This window comes from Nicotiana tomentosiformis, chromosome 1 (assembly GCF_000390325.3).
Source record: "Nicotiana tomentosiformis chromosome 1, ASM39032v3, whole genome shotgun sequence".
Lineage (NCBI taxonomy): Eukaryota > Viridiplantae > Streptophyta > Magnoliopsida > Solanales > Solanaceae > Nicotiana > Nicotiana tomentosiformis.
Genome location: NC_090812.1, coordinates 135,401,981 through 135,415,073, shown reverse-complemented (window position 1 = coordinate 135,415,073; position 13,093 = coordinate 135,401,981).

The following is a 13,093-nucleotide window of genomic DNA, read 5'->3' as shown; positions in this document are numbered from 1 at the left end:
TGAACTATATGTTATGTGAATTACATGTGAAACGGTATATATGCGAGGTGATGAGTGTATATACGCCGTCAAAATAATTATTTCCATGCTTTCTCGTATTTCATGAAATATTTCATTCCATGCCTTAACTATTACATGCTTTAATTACTTTTTATGCCATAATTTGTTACTAGTCATTAATTATTCTTGTATTGAATTGTTCGACTCTTCCATGACTCCATGATTAATTGCTACTAAGTTTTTGAAAAATAAGAAATTAAGTTTTGAGAGTCGATTTGGACTCGGATTTTGAAACTAATTACATATATGAACTCGTCGGATCATGGGTAGTCGGAATCTACCATTGGACCCGGGTTTTGACCGGACGGGCCCCAGGTTGACTTTTATTAACTTTTTGTGAAAAGTGTAAAGGTCTTTGCTTTATCTATTGTAAATGATTTCCCTAGCATTATTTGATGATACTAAATCAATTTTGGTCATATTCAATTGATTTGGAGGCAAACTTTAGAGGAATGACCCTGGTTGAGCTTTGATTTGATTGCGGAGCGAGGTAAGTGTTGGGTCTAACCTTGATTTTAGGGAATTAGGAACCCTTGAACTTTATGTTATGCGAATTACGTGTGACTTGTCTTGTTGCTTTTGTAATATTTGTTACAGTCCTTGATTATTACGTGGTTCTTTTATTGCCTTGTACTCATACTCTTGATTGTAGAAATTTTTATAAATTGAATTATTGGATTGTTTATGTTTATTGAAATTGTTTGTGGATCGGTTTGCACGCCGCAACAGGATTTGAAAGATAATAAATTGAAATGGTGGCATAAGGGAGGATTTTTGATATTGATTTTAATTATATGGTGGGTTCGGATTACACGCCGCAACGGTTGTGTACGTAATACTTGATATTGATAAATGATGATATGGTGTAATAAGAGAGGATTATGTCATTGATTATGACGATATGGTGGGATCGGGTTGCGCGCCGCAATGGATTGTATACGTGATTCTTGATATAGATAAATGATACTATAATGAAATAAGGGACGATTTGGTGTGTACGGTAGGATCGGGTTGCGCGCCGTAACAGATTGTTTGTGTTGTACCCGTTGTTGTTATTGGGTTGGTTTTCAACATTTTTATATGAAATTATGAAATCTGTTATTCTGGGTTCTCTGATTGCGAGGATTGAGTTCATTTTCATAAATTTACTGCCTTACTTTCATTTCCTATTTTTCTTTCCTGTTATTATTATTATTATTACTGCATACAGGTTGTTGTAAGTGTCCCGCCTTAGCCTCGTCACTACTTCATCGAGGTTAGGCTCGACACTTACAGAGTACATGTGGTCGGTTGTACTCATACTACACTCTGCACTTCTTGTGCAGATTTCGGAGTGTGTCCTAGCGGCATTCAGTAGATTTGCTCGGATCCAGTTATTGACAGAGACTTGACGTACAGCTACACAACGTTCGCAGCCCCGAAGTCCCCATCCCTCCTATCTTTACTGTTTTTTCGAGTTTCAAAAAAGTGTATTTTATTCAAACCATATTTGTAGCACTCTAGATATTCATGTACTCGTAACACCAGTTTCTGGGTTATGTTTAAACTCGCTATTCAGTATTATTATACTATACTTCAGACTTATATCGTTTTCATTGTTAATATTTTTCCATAAATTGATAAAAGTCAGTAAATTCTCTGTTCACGTCAGCTTGCCTAGCAAGTAGATATTTGGCGCCATCATGACCCCGAGGTTGGAATTTCGGGTCGTAACATTTTACCCTATACGTTACTACCTATAAACCATTTCTATAGTTTGCTTGGTCTTGCCCTTTATGCCACTACGTACATATGCAAGAATAATTTGGAAGACTACTTTTGCTAACTTTTGTGGTATTGGGGGATCAAGGGAACAATATGTGAATATATGACTATTTCCTTCTGTATTAATGTTAGTTTTCACTTTATTATATTTATCTTACTAATATTATTATTTTTGTTGCGAAACATGCAATGAGTTTCAATATTCTTTATTATCATTATTGTTTCCTCTTATTTATGTTTCAACTTTAATATATATATATATATATATATATATATATATATATATATATATATATATATATATATATATATATATATATAAATTCAAAAAATTCTCGTAGCCATTGAGGGTGAAGAAATGGAGCCTTATAAGTCCAATATGCGTAATAGGAAATACATTTAATTAATTGGCACATGTAATTTTCTAGTTTATATACAAACTAGACTTGTTATTCGTATGCAAAAGGTGTGTGGCTGCAGTTTCTTTCAAGTTTTTTTTTGCAGTTGTATATTTAAAAGCTAATAAGGCCCCGACTATACCTCAAACACAATACACAAGGAACAAAAGATACACGATCTCGAAATAAAGCGGGGCTCACCAAGTCAGCTGGGAAGAGGGTGTACCACTATCACTGATCAATGTCTCCTCTTGTGGAAACACCTGCATCCTTTGAAGATGCAGTGCCCTCGGCAAAAGGGATGTTAGTACATATGGAAGAGTATTAGTATGAATGACAAAACACCTTCTCAATAGAATGATAAATAATACAAGCAAGATCAATCATAATATCAATGGAAGCCACAAACAACTTCAAACCTCAAATTAGAATCAAGATGGGGTTCAAATAAATTTTCATATCTTAAGTTGGGAGATCTTTAGTGCCAATATTCTACCGTTCACAATACCAATACCACCGTACCTTTAGCACGGAGTCTGATCATGACCCAATCGACTAGTCCGTCTCCTCCGAGACATCAACTACAATCACAATTTCAATTATAATTTCTAGCACAATCACCACCATATGTGCGGTATGGCGTCCGATCACGACCCGATCGGCTAGGCCGTCTCACCACAATGATGTGTGGATTGACATTATCCTTTTCTACTAATCATCTCAATTTATACTTCTTTCACATCTTTTCATTTCATTGGCACTAGTGGCCACAATTAAAAAAATCATTCTTGGCACGTCGGCCATAATTAGTATTTCATGCTCACCTTTTTCACTTTCAAACATCGTCGTCATCATCAACAACAAGGCGTTTCAAAACAAGGTTTTTAGTACACATGTGAGAAATTAAGAATTCATAGGCACATAGATATTTTTCACAAAATTTGGCATAATAGCCTTTGTTTGAACTTGAATTGAAGTAGAAGCATTTTTAATGCACAGCCCATACTTTGAACACATTCTCAAATGATGACATAACATGATAAAAGTATTTGGGATACATATTGAACAAATATGTTTCAGCACAAGCTTATTCGAAATAGCCAATTTTATAATAAAAAACTCGGGACTTACATAAATTACATGAATACCGTAGGATTCAATTCTAAGAGAGGAGTTTAACCAACATACCTCTACTTGAGCTTTCCTTAAATTACTACAACATTCCGAAAATCTTAGCAATTCCAATCTCTTTGAAGCCCTAGCAAGATCCTTGTAAAATCTTCAAGCCTTGAGCAAGAATTGATGAACAAATGGCTAAGTCTTCTCTTTCTCTCTCTTAGATACTCTCACCTCTCTCTAAAAATATGAGATGAAGTCCTAATATGACCCCCAAAGCTTTTTTATAAAAAATGGGATCGGGTAAAATTTACAAAACTTAAACTTGCCGAAACCAGGTCTGCGATCGTAGACCGTGCCACATAATTGATTTGCGGCCCTCATAATGGCCGCAAAAATGATGCTCAAAAAACTGGACTCACCTGACCCAGTCTGCGACAGTTCTGCGGCCTGCAGACCTGTTCTGCGATTGTAGACTGGACCGCAGAATCATATTTCAGATTTTCTTATGCTAAGTCTGCGACTGAAATGCGGTCCGCGAAGTGCATATGCGATCTCATAATGGATCGCAGAAATGACCTTCAAATTCAACAATTTCCTTGCTTCAATTCACGGTAGATCTGCGGTCCGCATATCAATTCTACGATTGCATAATGAACCACAAAAATGGCCTACGCTTCTGAAGATTTTCTTCAACTCTCTAACACACTGTTCAACCCAAAAGGCCCGAGCCTACCCCGACACCATGAAACCTTAAATTTCTTTACGAAATTTTAAGGGGCCTTGCAGATTCTAATTCATTTCTAAGCATGTTCCATTAATTTATCTTACATCTTAACATCAAAATCATATGAATCAAAGTGAAAAATTGTGAAATCAAGTTTTTGAAAAATAAGAAATTGAGTTTTGAGAGACGATTTGGACTCGAATTTTAAAAATAATTACATATATGAACTCGTGGGATCATGGGTAGTCGAAATCTGCCATTGGACTCGGATTTTGACCGGACGAGCCCAGGGTTGACTTTTATTGACTTTTTAAGAAAAGTGTAAAGGACATTGCTTTATCTATTGTAATTGATTTCCCTAGCATTATTTGATGATACTAAATCAATTTTGGTCATATTCAATTGATTTGGAGGCAAAATGTAGAGGAATGACCCCGGTTGAGCTTTGATTTGATTGCGGAGCGAGGCAAGTGTTGGGTCTAACCTTGATTTTAGGGAATTAGGAACCCTTGAACTATATGTTATGTGTATTACGTGTGACTTGTCTTGTTGCTTTTGTAATATTTGTTATACTCCTTGATTATTACGTGGTTCTTTTAATTCCTTGTACTCCTACTCTTAATAGTAGAAATTCTTGTAAATTGAATTATTGGATTATTTTTATTTATTAAAATTATTTGTGGATCGGGTTGCACGCCGCGACGGAAATTGAAGTATAATAAATTGAAATGGTGGAATAAGGGAGGATTTTGATATTAATTATAATGATATGGTGGGATTGGGTTGCGCACCGCAACGAATTGTATACATGATTTTTGATATTGATAAATGATACTATGGTGAAATAAGGGAGGATTGTGTGTGTACGGTGGGATCGGGTTGCACGCCGCAACAGATTATTTTTGTTGTACCCGTTGTTGTTATTGGGTTGATTTTTAGCATTTTTATATGAAATTATGAAATTTGTTATTCTGGGTTCTTTGGTTGCGAGGATTGAGTCTATTTTCATAAATTTACTGCCTTACTTTCATTTTCTATTTTTCTTTCTTGTTATTATTATTATTATTGCATACATGTTGTTCTAAGTGGCCCGCCTTAGCCTCGTTACTACTTCGTCGAGCTTAGGTTCGGCACTTACAGAGTACATGTAGTCGGTTGTACTCATACTACACTCTGCACTTCTTGTGCAGATTTCGGAGTGGGTCCTAGCGGCATTTAGTAGATTTGCTCGGATCCAGTTATTGACAGAGACTTGACGTACATCTACACAACGTTCGCAGCCCTGAAGTCCCCTTCCCTCCTATCTTTACTGTTTTTTTTAGTTTCAAAATAGTGTATTTTATTCAAACTATGTTTGTATCACTCTAAATGTACATGTACTCGTGACACCAGTTTCTGGGTTATGTTTAGACTCGCTATTCTATATTATTATAATATACTTCAGACTTATATCGTTTTCATTGTTAATATTTTGCCATAAATTGATAAAAGTCAGTAAATTCTTTGTTGACGTCAGCTTGCCTAGCAAGTAGATGTATGGCGCCATCATGACCCCGAGGTTGGAATTTTGGGTCGTGACATTTTACCCTATACGTTACTGCCTATGAACCATTTCTATGGTTTGCTTAGTCTTGTCCTTTATGCCACTATGTACATATGTAAGAATAATTTGGAAGACTGTTTTTGCTAACTTTTGTGGTATTGGGGAACCAAGGGAAGAATATGTGAATATATGACTATTTCCTTCTGCATTAATGTTGGTTTTCACTTTATTATATTTATCTTACTAATATTATTATTTTTGTTGAGAAACATGCAATGAGTTTCAATGTTCTTTATTATCATTATTTTTTCCTCTTATTTATGTTTCAACTTTGTGTATATATATATATATATATATATATATATATATATATATATATATATATATATATATATATATATATATATATATATATATATATATAAATTCAAAATATTCCCGTAGCCATTGAAGGTGAAGAAATGGAGCCTTATAAGTCCAATATGCGTAATAGGAAATACATTTAATTAATTGGCACCGGTAATTTTCTAGTTTATATACAAACTAGACTTGTTATTAGTACGCAAAAGGTGTGTGGCTGCAGTTTCTTTCAAGCTTTCTTCTTCTGTAGTTGTATATTTGAAAGCCAAAAAGATATTTACCTATATATATTGTAAAGTGTTAATTTACCTATAGATCTTTTTCTTTTTTTTTTAATATGCCTCTTGTAAAGTGTTAATTTTTTAAAATAAAACTGTTATCATTCTATGTCAAATATATATTTTTTATATTTACCACATAACTTTCTTGTTTTTGAGTTTATTTTTATGAAGGCAAGAACAAATATCTTCAATACTTGGCAAGACATTCTGAGATTGAAAAGCATTATGGTCAAAAGCAAGTAGAACTTGTAATCTATATGCTAGAACTTGCCCCAAGTGTCTTTCGAGGCAAAATCCTAGACAATACTAATCTTTGAATAATGAATTTAGGCTTTTTTTGTTTCCTTCGGTCTTTTCTAGATATTGCACAGAAATTTACTACAAATAAATAAATAAATCCCTAGCACCTATTTTGAAGCTTGAAGACATATATTTCTTCTTTTGATACCTTCATATGCCCAAATTTAAATATCACATTAATGCTTATGATTGAAAAGTCCTTTTGCAGAAAATAAGTTTGGAGCTCATTTTGAAAAAGAATCATAATTAAATAAAAAAAAGAGAGATTGATCTTATGTACAAGCATTATAAGTACAACCAAAAAAATTCAATAGCAAATATTTGGAAAGTCTGATCTTAGAAATATTTTACTCCAAAACTGGAAAAAGGCAAATCACTACAAATATAACCTTTAACTGTCACGACCCAAAATCTAACTAGTCGTGATGGCACCTAACCCAACCCGCTAGGTAAGCCAATTAACATTAATCCAATTCAAATGAGAATTACTAAGAAAATAAGTGATGAAATAACTGAACTCTGATACAAAAATTCCAAGGATTGGTAGTACATCTCTATACCTGCATGTTAATGTGTGTGAGAAGTCATATATATCACAATACTGTATAGCATAAGGTAATGTATCTCTATGCCTACATGCCAGGTATGCATGTCAAATGTAATACACCACAGTGATAAACTCAAGTGCTCATACTCTCGGAGTATTCAACCTTACTCAGAACGCTCAATCACTCAGCACCTCCCAATCACTCAACACTCTCAATCACTCAGCACCTCCCAATCACTCAACACTCTCAATCACTCAGCACTCTTAATCACTCGGTACCTGCGCTCACTGCTGGTATGTCAGATTATGGAGGGGCGGATCCTGGCCAAGCGCTAATATAAACCAATCATGGCATGCTGCGACGTGTAACCCGATCTCATTATGAATCAATAAAGCATGTTGCGGCGTGAAGCCGGATCCCATAAATATCACTCCCAATTAGGCCCTCGGCCTCACTCTGTCATCAATCTCTCCAGTCTCCCAGGCTCACAAATCTCATGCCAATCAGCCAAAATAATGATAACATGATGTGACAACGAATGATAACAGAGATTGATATATGATATGAAAATGAATGAATATGACTGAGTATGTAATTGCAATTTAAGCAAATAACTCAACAGCAGAAATAACCTCAGAAGGTCCCAACAGAATAAGTATATGGCCTAAACATGATTTCTAACATGGATCACAACTCAATTACTCTAACACGTAGGAATTTCATAGATAGAAACATGATTGATGACTGCACAGTACCACATAATCAATCGAGTTAAAATTCACATGGTGCACACCTACACGATCGTCACCTAGCATGTGCGTCACCTCAACACCAAGCACATAATACGTATATTCAGGAGTTCATACCTTAAGCACCAAGTTTAGAAGTGTTACTTACCTTGAACAAGCCGAATCCAATACCTAGCAAGCCAAACAATACTCTACGAATGTTATACTGTGCGTACCGACCTCCGAACGACTTAAAAGTAGCCAAAAGTAACTCAAGAACATCAAATAATGCCAAAGGAAACAAACCCAATCGATAAAGGTTGAATCTTCAATCAAGAGCCCAAAGTCAACCAAAATGTCAAACCCGGGCTCGCACCTCAGAATCCGATGAAACTCACAGAATCCGATAACACATTCAATTATAAGTCCAACCATACTAGTTTTACTCAAATCCGACTCTCAATCGATGTTCAATTCTCAAATATTTTCTTTATGAAATTTTAGACAAAACCCCCCAAATTTCACTTTTAAATCATCAATGAAATGCCAAAAATAAAGATGGATTCATGAAATATAACCAAAACTGAGTATAGAACACTTACCCCAATCCATATGATGAAAATCGCCTCAATAATTGCCCAAATCCGAGCTCCCCAACTCAAAATATGACCAAATGAACAAACCCTCGATATTATATGCTTCTATACAACTCTTCTACCTTGTTTCTTGTGCCAAATGAATCCGAAACTCCCTTTTGATATCTCCAATGGATTCCTCATGAAATTCCAGTCAAGTTAGGCTTTTGAATTACTCCATTTAACCTTATAATGAAGGAGATATGTTGTGTTCAATATTTGAAAATAGTGCAGATTTTTAAATACGAATTCAGTGGCAATTTCATAATTAATCTGAAAAATCTGGCAATCCAATTCTTAGTAAAATGACCATAAATTCCTCATACGATGTCGAAATTTGATGATTCCAGTTGCTATGGTTCCAAAATTATGATACTGATATAATGGCTTTATCGAAACAAGAATTAAAGGCTGTTTTCTCAATATGGTAACCTTTATGCTCAAATGGATATCGAAACCGAAAATAATCATCATACAACCCAAACTTATCCAAAACTCATTAGAATTTAGCCAACTTTGTGGAAATGTCCAAAATCATCATATAAACCTTGGTCAACGTTTCCATCTTAAAGCTTCTAAAATGCGAATCATTCTTCCAAATCAATCGTGAACCGCTCGAAAATCGAAACCAATCATACACACAAGTCATAATACATAATATGAAGCTACTCAAAGTCTCAAACCACCAAATGGAATACTAAAGTTCAAAATGATCGGTCAGGTCATTACATTCTCTCCCACTGAAGCATATGTTCATCCTTGAACGTGCCAAAAGTTGTTCCAAAGTCGTCAAATCACTGTGTAACCTTATCATGCATATACTCGGGGGTGATCCCACGTCATCCCAATCCATGTAAGCCTGACAACATAACATAAGTGAAGATCATTACTTTAACATTAGTCCGTAAACTTTAGAACCCAATTTCCAACATCAGGAATTCCTTACAAGACCCGAATCTCTCATCTACACACTGTATAAGTCTTATCAAGTTGTATCAAGCCATAATCATAACGAAGATGAAATCACATGATATACCATATAACTTGCATACTCGTAATAATAATTTCTGACCACAGTAACTACTAAAAAAACCCCAGTACAAGCAATAAACCTCATATCAAAAAAAACCTCATTCTAAAACCTTCATACACTGCCGATGATGAAAGAAACACGCAGAAACTCATAACCACTTATCAGATCAACAAGTCACGGAGCCCTCTCTCGTCCGACAAGAACCAAAGCAAAATCCTTAGCCGACTTCCGATATTATTCCTCCATACATAATGTAATCAAATCCGATAGTACCCATTGTAGGTCCAATGATGTCATCTCATCAAACACAACAATTCTATTGACATGCCACACCAATACAACCTAAAACAACAAACCGTGCAATTCGTTCACCAATAAGCAACAATTCAAATGTACTCAATCATGGAAAATGACTCAAATGAGAGAACCGTCCTGCAAGCTCAACAAGTACAACCACAACATAATGTTATGAACCCATCACACATAGTAGGACCAAGACACACAAATCTAACACAAAGTATCATATCCCAATATAGCCCCGCTGCAATACGTAACCCATCCAAACATCGATCCATATGAAATACCTCAAGCCACAAATTTCATGACCATAACCATGGAGAAGCAATAACACAATATACCACAGCCCGAAAAGAACCTAACCAAGGTGCAATCAACCATTCAACACCCCAATAACCACCTCGCTCGAATTTCGCTGCAAGGCCCAAATATAACGGCATCATATGTGTACTTAACCAATAAATTACAACCCCTCGTAGCATACAAGAGTAACTCATAGAACATATCTGAACACTAAAAAACTCAACTCTAACCGAATGCCACACCACTCAGCACAAACAGTTCTAAGTCAACAAATCCGACCCGGTGTAGAATGTACATCCCACTCGGGCCTACCAATGGACCCCAAATCAACTCTAGTAATCCCCAAATAGATAAATAGACCTCGAACAATCCACAAGGATTTAACCATAACACGCACCACCGTCTGGTTAACTTTGGCCACATCTTCACCGTCCGCAACCATGAAATAATTTGCTTTTCAGAACTCCTAGTCTCCAAATCCTTAGAACACACGAATCACCATAGTTGATCCCAAATCCACCAACCGAATGTCTAACACATCTCTCATACATGATCATCCCACGAGAAATACCTCTATAATTCTTCCTTGACACATAGCAAAATCTGAACATCAGCAGTCAATGGCGAGTACCACAATACCAATGAAGCATCCGTAAGTCAAAACACAATGTGCCTTCTGAAATGCGCTCCCTTCTCAGGCATTACTAAGTAGTTATAGCATTCATCGAAACATCGAAAACTATCCATGCTGTCTAAGAATTAATGACCTTCCCTTCATAATTGAACAATGACCTTGCACATACAAATCTCAATCCCACGAGACGCGCCACATCTATCATGCCATCAGGTGAAAAGGACGAGAATCTCATTAACAACTATGAGTCACAAGCAGAACACATACCCGATAAGTCAGAAACCTTCCACTTGATTCCATCCAGGAGAAAATTACAACATGCAACATACCCCTCATACCTGTAGATAATATCCATCTCAAATTGTGGCAGAAATTATCGAGAACTCTTCGAAGCCTATTTGCACATAACCAAGCCATCAGAACTGAATCTCTCAAACTCAACCAAGACACGCATGTTGCCAAACCTAAGAGCATTGCCACAAAACACCTGTAGAGACTCACCACATCATAAGTGCCCAAAGAACCGATCATATCCAATTCCGTGTTGATCCAACCTACTACCAAGCTTCCTATTTCTCTGAGTTCCTTCCGAATTACGTTCAAGTTGACACTTATCATTGCTAGAATACCACGATCCTTATCCAAAGCTCACCACAAGAGATCCTAGAAATACCGCGAGTCTCGACACCATCCAATGTAAATCTCAAATTCTAGCCATAAACAAATACAAAAAATTCTCAATTGCCACATATAAATCTTAAATCCATTAGAACCCTCTCGACAGTCATCCACTCTGCTCAAATCTCAATTGCACCACCCAAGCAGGCCGAACGACCTGTGCCCCATTAGCACAACAATACCCAAAGAAGTAACCCCACCTTAATGCAACCGAGTAAATTCCTACTCTATGTGCACTACATCCGTCATAAATAATAACTCAAATCATCCCATGATTTTCATATACCCATAAAGTGTAATATAACATGTATCCAGAAATCCCTTACTCGAGTCATCCTCGAAACAAGCCTCTGTAAGTCTTAACCGATCCACAAGTATGCCTCAGACCGAAACCAATACAACACGTAGTCATGCAATCAAATCATTGATAGCAGACTGCCCCACTTGCCTCAAACCCATAGATCAAAACACTCGATAACTCATAATACCCATACTCTATTACTGTCATAACCCACTGGAAGAAAAGAAAGCCTCCACACAACATCATAAGGATCACATATCTATAGATTACCCCGCAGGTGATAACCCACCTGCTTAGCCTCAAACTGACATCTCTCTATACCCTTTCACAACCACAACTACTACACAATCACTTAATCTTCCTGAGTCTGAACTCATCAACAAGATATGAAATCCACTTCGCTCCACAAATGAACTAACACAAAAGAATCTCTGAAAATCCTTCATAACTCAAGATTGTATGACACATCCATAGAAATCGAGCATCCAATAGTCCTTTTCACATATCAATCAAACTCTCCATGTCACATTCAAACCATCTGAACACATCCCGTTGTAACATCCTACTCATAATATAGCCACCCAACCACTCACCGAGCCACCCGTCCAACTCATAGGGACACCACTGGACATAGAAGTCTAAAGGCACATGCTCACACAACTGAAACTATCGAGCCTAGGTTGCGATCCAAACTGAGCCTCAAGTCCTCCAGACTAGCCCATCACCAAAACACATAAGACACATCTCGCACCTCATCCATGGAATCCACAAGCCACATGATAAGGAAAGAAATATGGGAAGTTTATCCTAAATGCCATGTAGCCTCTCCACGAAAGGTATGGACGTCATCATACTGATCCGCAAGACTCTACTAGACACTTGCTCATGACTCGTAGAACCTATGAACCTAGAACTCGGATACCAACTTATCATGACCCAAATTCCAACTAGTCGTGATGGAACCTAACCCAACCTGCTAGGTAAGCCAATTAACAACAATCCAACTCAAATGAGATTTACTGAGAAAATAAGTAGTGACGATTTACTCAATAAGTAACAAACCTAACCTTAGGTTGAAAGTAGTGACGAGCTTACACAACGGTCAGAGTCCAACACCAATAGCCAAGAATAACTCGCAACAATATAATGAAAATAGTACAAGTAATACTAAAAGATATGATGCTTTGCTCGTTCATAGTTACGGAAAATAGGCATGCTTTTCAGGTATAACAGTAAAATCCAAATCTTTTACTGAAGTCACCAAAATGTGAGTATGTCTGAAAACTTGTATTTTATTTTTTCAAAAACTTTCAACAAATAAGATGCTCCACTATTAGATAAAATGAGCAAAGTACATCTATATGCCTACATGTCCATGTGAATGAGA